At 39.4% G+C, this 12,284-nt stretch overlaps 1 protein-coding gene across 29 annotated transcripts in view; it reads left to right on the forward strand.

Annotated features, from left to right (window-relative positions):
* Nucleotides 1-12,284, forward strand: part of PTPRD (protein tyrosine phosphatase receptor type D) — a 2,215,209-nt gene that overhangs the window by 1,655,988 nt on the left and 546,937 nt on the right. The gene's annotated exons all lie outside the window — the stretch shown is intronic.

Here is a 12,284-nt window from a genome sequence, read left to right on the forward strand (position 1 = left end):
CTGGGAGCTTGGACACTTTACTCCAATTTCATGAAGCATTTTCTATTTGTTTTTCATCTGTCAAGTGAAGAGAAGAATTGTTGCCCTACTTGCCTCATGCTGCTGTTGAGAAGCAAAAGATGTAGAACAAATGTGCAAAATTAACAGTGCTCTACAAATGATCACTGTTCTTACCATGATTATTAATATTTATGAGTAGTGCCCTTTCCACTGTCATCACTGGGGAAAGGGATCTTTGCTATCAACTTATTTCTCTCTTTTCTGAGCTACTCGTTTGTTTCTCTCTTTTCTGAAACTTTTCCCAGCCAGTTTAGGTGTCTAAGCTCAAGTTTTTATCCACCGGAGACAATCAGATGGATTCAGAAAATACAAATGTTGGCTTTGTGTCACGGTGTACATGGCTTTCTCACTGGGACATGTGCAAAGCTATTGACTTTCAAGAAAGCCATCAAGACCGCTAAAACACTCTTGTTCCTCTCGTTTTTTGCCCCTTCCAGTATCTGTTCTGATTCCCCACTAGCATGCCTCCTGGTGTTGTCCTTTTCCTCCTTTTTCTGTATACCCTTTTTCCATCTGTAACACCTGCTGATGTCAACACTATTAATTGTCACTTACCTGTACTTATGTCAGCAGGACATTTTTTCATTTCAGAAAATATAAAAATCAGAGTTGAAATGAACTATATTAAGCTGCCAGTTTCAGCTTTCATAGGCAGAAATAGAAGTTAAATCAATATGGTCTCTAAACAGCTTTGCTGAAATCTTATGCTAAACCAAACATTTGTTTTATAACTGCAACCCTATTCAGTGATGGGTTCTTTGGGACTGTGTTCCCCCATATTTAATTAGTATTCAGTGCTAATTTGGTTTAGTACTTACAAACATGACTGTCTTTTCTCTGCATGTTGAAAACTCCACAGAAAGGCCTTGTAGCACTCATATTATGCTATTGTCACCACAACATCATGGCCATCCCAACCAATTGTAGTACATCAGTATAATCACAATTGGAAATCAATTCAACATCCCATTTCAGGGTCAAACAGTAGTCTGAAATAAAGGCTCATTATTTTAAAATTAATAATAGCATCACTCAAAATAAATAGTGTGAACCCCTCAGTTTACAACATGAAGTTTGTGTTTGTTTTTATTACTTTTAAAATTATTACATGTGCTTTTAAAATTAGTACACTGTTTTCGGTTGAGCAATTAGGAATCTTACAAATCCTAAGCAAAATCCTAAAAAAAAATTTTTTTTGCTGCCATATTCTTTAAAAGTCCACATGTCTATTTTTGTGCACACTTTTTAAAATTGATTTCAGAGAGAGGAAGGGAGACGTAGAGAGAGAGAGAGAGAAACATCCATGAGGGAGAAACATCATGGGCTGCTTCCTACATGCCCCCTTCTGGGGATGGAGCCCGCAATGCGGTCATGTGCCCTGACTGGGAATCAAACTGGTGACCTCCTGGTGCGTGGGACAATGCTCACCCAACTGATCCACACCAGCCAGGCTCTTGTGCACATTTTAATGATAACCTGTTGCTACCTTTAAGAATACATTCTTGGTGCATTAAAAGTGATATGTCTTTATTAGCTACTAAAGATGGACCCCTCCATAATAATTCCTTTGAACCTAATTATTTTATTCAAATGACATTCTGAACAAATGACTTGACTAGTACTGTCACATAAGTCCACTCTCTGTGTTAGAGATGACCAACAATTGGTGAGTAGAATAGTACACCACCATGGTTAGTAATGTTTTTATACATGCCTACATTCCCCAAAGATCTTGGTAAAATATTTCAAAAAATAACAAAAATACACCCAAAAAGAAAGGCCTGTCCAAGTGCACTTGGAATAACTTGGATTTGTTTTTTCAGGAAGATTCATGTTTCCAAATCCTCTGTTTGCTCCTATTTTAAAAACTTTTAACAAACACTTATTGCTCTTTAAATGTCTAGACTTTAACGGGATGAACTTCTCCCATTTGACTGTCTAAGGCACCATGCTTCCTGCCAAGTCCTCACCCACAAGGACACCTAAAACATGCACACACTAGCATCTGGGCGAGATTTCTCAACCCCCATGGTGACACATCGCAAATGCTAGTGAAAGGAGAAATGCTCACTTTTGTGGGTTCCAAGCCTCTACTCTAGTCTAAACACAGGCTGTTTCCTTTAAACCACCCTCAACAACCTCCCCACAACTGCTTCTGGCCATGAAACAGCCACCACTTGCAGGATGGGGAGAGCAGAAATGGAAACAATCTGTTTTGCAAAGAAAGCACTTTCCCAGCGAATTTCTGCATTGAGACCTTCATGCCACCATCCCAGTGTCAGCTGCTGTTCCTGTCTCTCCACAGTCAGAGGTGGGGGATGTGCTGATCTCCATTTAAACAACAGCAGCCAAACTGCGGAAACTCAATCCCATTGTCGTGAATTGCGTGACTGCTTGAGTTCAAGTGTGAGAGCACTGTCCATTTCAAAATTACAGAAACCCAGAGTCAGTCTATGTTCAACTTTCCTTCGTTCAAGAGGGCCTGCTACCTTTAGTTTTAAAGTGTTAAAGTTAAAAGACGGACCCAGGTTCAGAGTGATAATTGTGGTGCTCCTGGATTTGACATCTTTTAAGTATATGCTAGATCAGTGGTCGGCAAACTGCGGCTCCTGAGCCGCGGTTTGCCCCTCTGTTGACTAATGAGTTTGCCGACCACTGTGCTAGATGATTTTATAAACCCCCACTCAGCAGATATATGCTAGTAACCTTTTCATCTTTCCTACATCTCCATTAGCTCTGTACTAGAAGGCAGCAGCTTTAAAGAGAAAGAGGGAAAAAAATGTTTCGATACAGGAGTTGATGGAGTGAGACATTTGATGGGTGGATCACTGATGCAGATAATCCAAAACAATGAATTTCTATGAAGTGAAATTATGCACCCTGTTTGTATTGCATTATTGCCAATTTTTCTTCTGAATTATATTTTGCTTTTTTCAATGAGCGATTGAAACATGAAAAGGTAGTCTTCTTATATATAAAATGAATGTATCTTGTTAAATAGTAAAATGTGGCACATTATTTCTCCACTTACAGTGGCCCTTCACAGATAGCTTGTCTAGCTAATATGCGGGATGTTCTGCATCCTGCATCATTATGCCAGGATTATCAACAATCGAATAATATATGTCATCAGTGGGGGAAAAGGTAAGCAGGCTGTTTCTGAGAATTGAAAAAAAAAATCCACCAAGATTTTATCCTTACCCAAGTCATATGGATTAGAAATTCAGTTAGTTTATTTGGTGCAGAAAATGTAAGCTTACCCAACCTCATTCTTTTTTTTTTGGGGGGGGGGGGGAATACCATTCTATATGTGTACAGTGTAATGTAACATTTATTAATTCAATTGTTTCCCAGTTATTCAACTCAGCCCATGCCATGCATAATGGAGATCTAAATTGCCATCTTCATTTAAAATAATTAATTTAATAATTATTTAAAAAAATAATTCAAATTATTGTCAATAAAAGAGCTAGAACTGCCAGGATACCTGTGATGGGGTCAGTCTTCACTTAGGATTTCCTCTGTCACTCTCTCTGAACCTTCAGTGTCTTTCAACTTCCCTCTATTCCTAACTCTTTGCTTCCAAGTACAGGAGGGTTCTGGTGTCATTTTAAAAGTAAAAACAAGCTCCCTTTCCTTCAGGAGTTTGTAATGCAACTGAAAGGCACACATCCCTATGTAGGAGAGAACATGTGTTAAAAGGATAATGTGGTAGAGATCATGCATAAGAGTAGAAGGCATGGGAAGTAAGTGTGACAATGGATAAGGTTAGAGAGCTTCCTGAAAAGAGTGGGTTTAGTGCAGGGAAGTTAAAAATGGATGTGGGTTAATGGAGAAGAGTGGGAGAGGGCTTTTGACAGACATGTTTCGGCCAACTCATTAGAGACACAGTGTCACAGATGTTGATCACAAGCTTGAACACAATCAGTGCTTAATTTATATAGCATTTTACAATTTATACAGTGTTTTGCCTACATTATCTCATTTGCTTTTGACAATGGTTGCATGATATAGACAGAAGAGGTGTTACTAATCCCTACATGATAAGTAAAAAATTTGAGGACTAGAGAAGTTTGGGGCCCAGCTTGAACTTTACACAGTAAGCAAGTGACAGGGATAGAAACAAATATTTTGTCATCTAGCTCAGCATTCTCTCCAGTAGTGTGCATGTCCACCCTCTGAAGGTGCCAAAATGTCTGCCAGGCTCCCATAGCAGACTTCTTCCTTCTTGGCCAGGCCCTTTCATAAGGGACCTATGGAAGCATTGTACAGCTAGATGCTGAGTTTGGGGTCCACCTTGAGGTGTGCCTCACCAAAAGGTGTCTATCTGTGTTGCTTTACTAGAACAGTGTAGCTCTTTATCAAGGTCCCCTTTGGGAATATCAGAAATCTTCAGTGTCAGGTACAAATCTGTTTGTATGTCTTCTGTGTCTACTTTTAGAACAGACAACATTGGTATGTGACAGCTCATCTAAGAGTTTTACTTCATATTTCAAACCCCAGAAGTCCTTTTCAATCCCTTCAGTCTGTATGTTTTCCTCCCATTTAAATTCCAGCCAAGCTCAGACTATATGTTCACGAACATTCTAAGAAAAAGGTACCTCTCTTTTGTAAATATCTCAAATACGTATTGTCTTTTCACTCATTTACCTGTTAGTCAGTCTTCATGCACCCTGAGAAGAGTGTCCAGGTCAAATGCTTACTTTATGTTCTCCACAGCAGGGAGTCCAAGAACATTTAACAAACAGTTCTTGATTGGTGGATTTTGATCTTTGTTTCTACCTCAACCAAGTGAAATAATGCGATTATATTGTCAGAGTTTCATAACAAAATTAAGTTTCACAATAAAAATGACTATCAGCAGATATGATTTATCATCATACACGTAACAGGATTTTATGTATATAATAATTTCTTCTATTTAAAACCTTTCCTTTATTTTTTTAAGTGGCATTTCTCTATAGTTAACTACATAAAATTGGAGCTAACATGTTTTTTTTTTAATATATTTTCATTGATTTCAGAGAGGAAGGGAGAGGGAGAGAGAGATAGAAACATCAATGATGAAAGAGAATCATTGATTGGCTGCCTCCTGCACGCCCCCTACTGGGGATCGAGCCCGCAACCCGGCATGTGCCCTTGACTGGAATCGAACCCAGGACCCTTCAGTCCGCAGGCCAATGCTCTATCCACTAAGCCAAACCAGCAAGGGCGGAGCTAACATGTTTTGATCTCAAAACAACCATAGCTGTCCCTTTGTTTTTACCAATTTGATTGAAATTATAGTTGACCCTTGAATAACATGACTTAGAACTGCACAAGTCCACTTACATGTGGATTTTTAAAAAAATCAATATTTTCAGTGCTATAAATGTATTTTCTCTTCTTTATGGTTTTCTTAATAACATTTTCTTTTCTCTAGTTCACTTTACTGTAAAATATAGTATATAATGCATATTCCATACAAAGTAAGTATTAATTGACTGTTTATATTGTTGGTAAGTCATCTGGTCAACAGTAGGCTATTAGTAATTAAGTTTTGGGGGAGTCAATATATGGATTTTGAACTACATGGGAAAGGAGTCAGCACTCCCAATCCCCTCATTGTTCAAGGGTCAACTGTATTAATTTCCTGATCCATTTCTGGTGAAAATAATCTGAATCTATAATAAAGATTCTAAAGAACTAAAGGAGGTGTTTTGTGTACCGAGGGAAGCTTTAACATTGTACAAATTAATAGTAACTTTCCATAATCTTTCTGGGAGTTACATATACACAGGCCAATTGAATCATGAAATTAAATCTAAAATTATTCAAGTCACACAGACTATGGGATGACATTATTTTAGGATTACCTATGCCTCTTCATTAATCTACTGTATAATAAACAGTTTTATTAACTTTTTCCCTAGCATTTGTGCATGGTGATAACTAGTTCTACATTTTTTGCTAAGTTAGATATTAGATTGTGATTCTTTATAATGAAATTTCATTCATCACTGGGCCAGTGTTAAATTTCTAGTGTTCCATGTGCTATTTTAAGCTTGGGTAAAATTTCTGCCATCTTTATTAGTTTCAGCAAATGAACAAACCACGAGCGTATACTTTTCTACCATATTATTTTAAGCATAATGTTATTAGAAGCTATTGTGCTTAGAGACAAAGGCAATCATGTCCCACAACCGATTCTGAAGGCAATGGGAAATTGAGAAAGTAGTTTAATAAACAGATGCTTCCTTTGCCTTTTGAAAGAAAATTGGATTTATTTGAGCAGCTTTCTCCATATAATACAATCTACATGTTTTAAAGGCAATCATGTCCCCCAGTTTATTCTCTTAAATGAAATCGTGACTGCTCATAGCAGTCTTCCCCTGACTTGCCCCATGTCATTACTCTGATTTGTGGATCTGGACTGAAAAGAGATAGGGAATAAAATTCCACAAGTGCTTAGGATTTAGAAGAGCAACTGAAGTTTTAAATAGCTCTCTTGATTTTTTTTTTTAAATAAAATTTTTACAAGAGCCAACTACAGGGGGCAGCAAATATTAAGAGGCTCTCAGGATCATGCTGAACCTTGGAACTAAAGATTTTGGGGCTGCTCAACTTCTCTCTGATGGAAATGTCCATCTTTAACATGAGACATACTGTTATCTCATTGCTTTAGTTTCAAGATACATAAGAGTTAAATCTAGGAGGCTTTTCCCATCTATCTTTATACAATAAGCGGAGGTCCAGAGGTGTCTGTCACATTTCACAGTATTCTTTGTCTTCTTTAAATTCTGCAACCAAGTGTGATGTGCTGAAGTGACATGGATTAAACACCTTGGGATCATCTGAGCATTAAAGTGAGGGCAGTGGCACAGACACTGCACACATACAGGGTACGCAGTGCACTACAAAGGGCATTTTGTTCTCTATTTTATTTACTCAGGGTGAGATGAGTACTCTTGGACTTTGCTGATACATCTCCCACACTGTTTGAGGTTTCATTATCTGAGAGAGTTTTCAAACACTTGGTATGCTTAAAATCAAACACACCATCACTGGCTTTCCCAAATAAAACTCAGCCTGTTTTCATAAGGGCAGAGAAAGTGAGTACAGATTACCCATTAATAGTGTTGAACTTGACTTTCACTGTTATTTTGAGGACCAAAGAGGGAGATTGCCAGACCCTCACTGGAGAGCTTTGATGTTATCCTGGTGCCGCGTAGAAAATACTATCTCACGGGGAGGCTTGGTGTGGTCTCATCTCTTTTTTCTGGGAAAGTCTGAAAGGCAGAAAAGAAGCATTGTTATTCTTTCAACCACCTCAAACCCTATGTTTTAAAATATCAACATAGAGTAATGGCCAGGCACAAGACTTAAAGGCAGAAGCCAAATCTGTTTCCAACATAAACATTGCCAACGTAAAGCTTGTGACGACTTACATGCTAGAGGACAGCGCTGACCTGGGGTAAGGAGTGAGGAGACTGGAGTTATATTTTGGTTTTGCCCCAGCAAATCTGCTGTGATCTCTGGCTTCATGTCTTGTTGTCTATCACTGCCAACTGGTGCCATCTCCTATCTGTAGTTCTTAATTTGATTTGCTCCTGTATTCCCTTTTCCCACAATGAAGTACTACAAATAAACAGCAAGGGATAGGAAATATAAAAACACCTATGAATCCATCAATCCAGAGCCAATAAATATTAATTTGCCATATGATCCTCAATTTCTTCTTTTTATTTAAAAAAATATATATTCTTAATTTCAGACAGGAAAGAAGAGGGAGAGAGAGAAACATCAATGATGAGAGCGAAGCATTGATCAACTGCCTCCTGCATGCCCCACACTGGGATTGAGCCCATAATCCAGGCATGTGCCCTGACCAGGAATTGAACTGTGACCTTCTGGTTCATAGGTCAGCACTCAACCACTGAGACACACCTGTCAGGCAATTTTTTTTCTTTATCAAATAGTATTTTATACTTTTTTTTTTGGCAATATAACATACATTTAGAAAAGTTAACCTTTTTTTATAAACTGAAAACACCTATGTAACTGGAACCAAAATCAAGAAAGAAGACATTTTACCAACACCAGGAAAGACCCACTCTGTACACCTTTACAGACGCTACATTCCCCACCCCCCCACCCCCAAGCCCCATCACCACAGCGGCGCCTATTATCCTGACTCCGACCAAGATACATTGGCTTTGATTTTGGGTTTTGTTTCTGTTTTATATAGTTTCTTTTTTTTATTGGAATATATTTTTTATTAGAGTCTTCACCTTTTATAATACTGTTGGGCAGTATGTTGACTTTTATTTATTTTATTTTTTTAATCTTTATTGTTCAGATTATTATAGTTGCTCCTCTTTTTTCCCATCATAGTTCCCCTCCACCTGGTTCCCACCCCACCCCACCCTCTGCCCTTACCGCCCCCCTCACTGTCCTCATCCATAGGTGTACGATTTTTGTCCAGTCTCTTCCCACACCCCCCACACCCTCTTCCCCCTGAGAATTGTCAGTCCACTCCCTTTCTATGCCTCTGATTCTATTATATTCACGTTTATTCTGTTCATCAGATTTTTTATTCACTTGATTTTTAGATTCACTTGTTGATAGATATGTATTTGTTGTTCATAATTTTTATCTTTACCTTTTTCTTCTTCTTCCTCTTCTTAAAGAATACCTTTCAGCATTTCATATAATACTGGTTTGGCGGTGATGAACTCCTGTAGCTTTTTCTTATCTGTGAAGCTCTTTATCTGACCTTCAATTCTAAATGATAGCTTTGCTGGGTAGAGTAATCTTGGTTGTAGGTTCTTGCTATTCATCACTTTGAATATTTCTTGTCACTCCAGTCTGTCCTGCATAGTTTCTGTTGAGAAGTCAGCTGACAATCGTATGTGTACTCCCTTGTAGGTAACTAACTGTTTTTTTTCTTGCTGCTTTTAAGGTTCTCTCTTTGCCTTTTGCCCTTGGCATTTTAATTATGACGTGTCTTGGTATGGTCCTCTTTGAATTCCTTTTGTTCAGGGTTCTCTGAGCTTCCTGGACTTCTAAGTCTATTTCTTTCACCAGGTGGAGGAAGTTTTCTGTCATTATTTCTTCAAATAGGTTTTCAATATTTTGCTCTCTCTCTTCTGACACCCCCATAATTTGTATGTTGGTATGCTTGAAGTTGTCCCAGAGGCTCCTTACACTATTTTCATATTTTTGGATTCTTTTTTCTTTTTGCTTTTCCGGTTGGGTGTTTTTTGCTTCTTCGTATTTCGAATCTTTAACTTGATTTTTGCAATCTTCTAGTCTGCTGTTGGATCTCTGTATATTATTCTTTATTTCAGTCAGTGTATGCTTAATTTCTAATTGGTCCTTTTCCATATCTTCGAGGGTCTCACTAAATTTATCAGTGGTTTCTAGAAAATTCTTGAAAAACCTTATAACCATGGTTTTGAACTCTATATCCAGTCATTTGCTTTCCTCCATTTCTGTCATTTGTGACCTGTTTCTTTGTCTCCACATTTTGGCTGCTTCCCTGTGTTTATAGAGTGGCTTTGTGTGCTAGGTGTCCTATAGGGCCCAGTGGTTCAGCCTCCCCAGTTACCTGAGGAGAGCAGGAGACTCTCTTGTTGCACTCCTTTGTGGGCTGTGTGCACAGTCTTGTAGTTAAGCCTTGATTGTTGTTGGTATCACTGTGAGGAATTGACCTCCAGGCCAATTGGCTGTGAGAATCAGCTGTATCTACGATGGGAGAACTTCTGTGCTGGAAACACCCTTATGAGGCAAGGCTTGCTTCAGTGGGGCTTTGGTGCTCACAGAGTCTGCCCCTGAGTGTGTCCCTTATGGATCTGAGGAGTTGTAATCTGGATGGTCCCACTCTGACCATTGGATACACTGGCTTTTGGATCTCTAAGGAGGTGCTAATTTAGCCTTGGCCTGAGGCCACCCAGCAGGAGCTAAGGAGAAATCTGCAGATTCCTCTTCTTTGTTTGGAGTTTGGAGGTGCCCAGGTGAGGCCCAGCTGTGAAGCAATGCAAGCTGCTGTGGGGCCTTGGGCCTTCTTTTGTTTGTTCTGGGTCTCTCTGACCCAGCTGCAGTTTGTTAGGTAATTTTAGATTGCAAAGGGCCAAGCCATTCATATGCAAAAGCCTCTGCCCACAGCTTGGGTGGGGCGGGGTCTCAGGGAATACACAGGGCGGAGCAAACAGCAATGGCTGATCCTCAGCCCTGCCCTAAGAGGCCCCCGGGTCTCAGTGTCCCTCGGTAATTGCTGCAAGCACGTCTGAGAGAAAGCCGCCCTCAAGTTCCGCCCGATGCCAGACAGTTCAGTTTCTCCCTGTATGAGTCTGGGTCCCCAGAGTCTCGCCCGGAACTGGAGTTCAGAGCAGTCGGGAGCTTGTGTCTCCCTCCCGATTGAGAAAGACAGCCACGTACTCAGTTGCCAGCCCTTTCCGTGTGCACGCACCTCCGTACCTCTGCACTTTACTTCCACACCTCCTCTGAGTCTTAGTGTGCTTTTCTCTTTCCTTCTAGTTGTAGAATTTCCACTCAGCCAGCCTTCCTGTGGTTCTGGATGATGTCCGTTTTGTCTTTTAGTTTTAGTTTTGAAGTGGTTGTGCGAGGCAGCAATTTCAGGTGTTTACCTATGCCGCCATCTTGGTTTCTCCAAGTTGTTGTTTCTGTTTTATATAAATCACACAGTAGGTACTTTTTGCTGTCTGGTTTCATTTGCTCAACTTCCTGAGTAAGCAAATTAAATCTGCAAGATCCATTCATTCAGTTGTGTGTAGTCGTAGAGCCTTTATTCTTGGTGCTGCATGGTATTCCATTGTCTGCATACTTCCCAAATTATTTTACAAAATAAAAGTTAGGGATACAAGATACAGTAAGTGTAAGCTATGTATCCTTTCTATCTATTGTTTTTTACTTAGTCTACATAAATAGATCTATACATTAATTATATATTAAAACTGTTCTGTATGCTTTGAATTTTACATCAGTAATGTCTTACTACATATACATATCATTTTCCAACTTGCTTTTCTTTTCTCAATATTAGGCTAAAGATGTGTTTCCATTTTTGTACATGTATACTTAGTCTGTTTCACTTCTGGAAAGTGGTCTACCTAATATACTACATTTTAAATCCTGGATCCTGTCAATGGCCACTTAGGTTAGATCTTCCCTGTGTTAATGCATGGTGCATTCCTGGAGGTGTAATCTCTGGTCAGAACATGTGCTCACCTCTACCTTTCCTGCATAGCACCAAACTGCTCTCAAAGCAGGTGTGCAGAAGACTGTTAACAGATGCCACTTCACACGCGTCAACACTTGCAATTATCAGATTTATACATGTTTGTTTGTGTCTTATTGTTGTTGTTTTTTTGCCAGTTTGCTGGGGGTGGAAAGGCATGTTCCTGATGGCTAGTGATATTGGGTTTTATGGTCATTTCTTGCTCATTTCACTTTCTGTCTCTCCACAAGCCTTTGTTCCCCCTCCCTTGCCCAGCACTCAGCTTCCTGCTCTACTTTCCTTGCAGATTTTACAGGTGGTAATACAGCCTTTTGTCTCTTTCTCTCCCTTCTTAATTAACAAAAGGGAACTGTCATCCAACACAATGCTAATTGATCCAGTGCTAATCTGTTCACCTATTCTCTTTATCAACTCCCTCCTGTTTCACTGTAGTTGGCTTCTACTACGCCATTGAAATGGACACCAGGATTACCAATGGCATATTAATTTCTTTGACTCACTTGATTGTCCTCATCTTACTTCAATTATATGATCCCCCTGCCTCTACCTCATCATATACTCTTCCCTCATTTATTGAATACTTCGTGGCCTTTCATTTTTCTGCATCTTTGCATGTCTACTACCTGGTAATATTACCCCCTCCTCTCAACCTTAAAATTAGTGGTTCTTTTTGTGAGCTCATATAGAACCTTGGCAGCACCATAACACACACAAACACACACACACACACACACACACACACACCCACACACACACACACACATGCTCAACCATTGTACTATAATTACAATTAACTATGATAAGAGAGTCTGAAGGATTTGAGTTTCTGCACCCCCAGTGCCTAACCCAGAGTCTTGGCAAATGTTTGTGGAATGAATCAATACATTGATACATTGGGCATTTCTCTGGGTTCTTTTTCAGTTCTAGCTCACCAGTTCAGAGTTTGTGGTCATGAAAATGGGGCCTCTTTCTTCCCATGCTGCCT

The sequence above is a fragment of the Plecotus auritus genome (genome assembly GCF_963455305.1).
Source record: "Plecotus auritus genome assembly, chromosome: 5".
Classification (NCBI taxonomy): domain Eukaryota; kingdom Metazoa; phylum Chordata; class Mammalia; order Chiroptera; family Vespertilionidae; genus Plecotus; species Plecotus auritus.